The following is a 2115-nucleotide window of genomic DNA, read 5'->3' as shown; positions in this document are numbered from 1 at the left end:
GAAATTTTCGAAGTGTATTATAGCAGTAGCCTCTGCAAATAGTGTGATGTTATTGCTTATTTAAAACATCTTGCCAGATAGCTCGTTGCTGGCCAACTGTGACATACCTTAGTAATTGTGTTGGGTAGGGCTCCTTTGGTTTCACCACCATGACTGTTCATCTTTTGTGAGACTGGATATACTTCAGAGAGGCTAAATGTGTCTTTGCTTTACGACTGATAAAGTACAATAACCTTTCAACCAGCTGACCAGCAGTGCACTGCAACAGGACGATGCTACATACAGGAACTCTATGCTTCATATAGCTGCAGGAAATTTGTCTTACTGCAGCAATTTCCCTGAATCTCAGTAAAGGGACTTTGAATCATTGTGTGATTTGTAATTTTTGTGGGTGTTAAAACTGTTTATGGATTTAATATACATTGATAACGGTAACCAGCCCTTTCCTTTTAGGAACATCTGATTTGATACATAAATGGGGATGATATTCCTAAATTTCTGCTGGATTCCAAAATGCTGCATGTGTTGTTTATGTGTTATAGTTAAAATCAACAAGGGCAGATCAAACTTCAAAGAAAACCTGAATTTGTTATCAGCCAGAAAAAGCCTAATTGGTGCATCTCAATGAGTTACAAAAATCTACGTGACATTTATACTTGTACTAATTTTATCTTAAGATATTCACATTTGGGACTGTATAAGAAAATACAAAGATATCTGAAAGGTCTTTGAGGGTCTTTTTTATGATTCAATCAATAAGACAGCGATGCTTTGCAGATAGATATACTTCTATACTACTTAGCCAATTACAAAATTTCAGATATCTATACCAGCTGTGTTTTTATTCTGTCAATATTTCACATATCTCACTTGTATTTCTTACTAGAACAAATCCCATTAACTTTCGCTTTCCCTTGGAACAATAGATAACCTCAAATATATTTCTTGTTATGTAAAATGGACATTGTGGCTCTTTGAAAGTGAATTGTTACAAAGAAGATATGCCATTTCAGATATCTAAAACCATACTGTTATTAATTATCATGTTTATTTCACATATGAAAAGACAGAAATAATGATGAGTGACACTGTATAGTTTTATTTTAAAATGCCATAAGGTTTATCCTACATTTATACATAATATGATCAACTTAGAAGCTGTTACAATTATCAGTAAATGGAATAATGACTGGCAACTACACAGACATTTTAATATGTACAACCACTTTATAGGAACAGGTTAAATAAACATTTCAGCAATTTACAGTTATATTCTAGATATCTTGGATGTGTAGAACCTATTTCAGATATTGACAGTTTTTATTCTAGATAGGATGAATCTTGACATCTGAGAAAGCAAAATACCTATGAGTGATAAAAGTGACAACCTTCATTCTACGATCTTAGAGATATCTGAAATGTAAACAGAAGAAAGTCCTGATAGAAATCCCAAACCCCCTTTAGGAAGAACGTAACAGGAATGTCCTTCTGGATATCTGAAATATTTTTAGACTATAAATATCTGAACCCCGACCTTGAAATTTTAGTCAATTAAGAATGCTATTTTAGACCTGGATAAATAAATGCTGCCTAGAAATAATGCAATTTGTACCAGCTCCAATCATCGATTTCACAAAAAGCAGTAAGAGATACTGTGCTTTGCAAAAGTGTTCCTACACATTTTTTTCACATTACAACCTCAACCTTCAGTATGTTTTATTGGGATTTTATATGATACACCAACACAGAGTCACACCTATCTGTGAAGTAGTTGGAAAAGTATGCATAATTAATAGAAATCAGAAAAATGTGCGCCTCATAGGTATCCAGCCTGTTTTAATCTAACATCTCCAAATAAAATCCAGTGCAACCAGTCAACTTCATAAGTAGCCAAAAAACCTATTGCATATGTGGAGGAACTGCAGAGATTCACACGCCATGTTGACAGGACAACTATTAGTTGTGCTTTCTACAAAACTGGCCTTTATCAAAGAGTAGCAAGAAGAAAGATGATGTTAAAAGAAAGCCTTAAGAAGTCCATATTAATTTACCACAGGACATATTAGACATATTGTGGTGGCAGCATCATGCTGTGAGGATACTGGGCAAAACAGT

The sequence above is a fragment of the Girardinichthys multiradiatus genome, chromosome 3 (assembly GCF_021462225.1).
Source record: "Girardinichthys multiradiatus isolate DD_20200921_A chromosome 3, DD_fGirMul_XY1, whole genome shotgun sequence".
Classification (NCBI taxonomy): Eukaryota; Metazoa; Chordata; class Actinopteri; order Cyprinodontiformes; family Goodeidae; genus Girardinichthys; species Girardinichthys multiradiatus.
The sequence above is the reverse complement of the archived record's forward strand: the minus strand, read 5'-3'. Positions refer to the sequence as shown.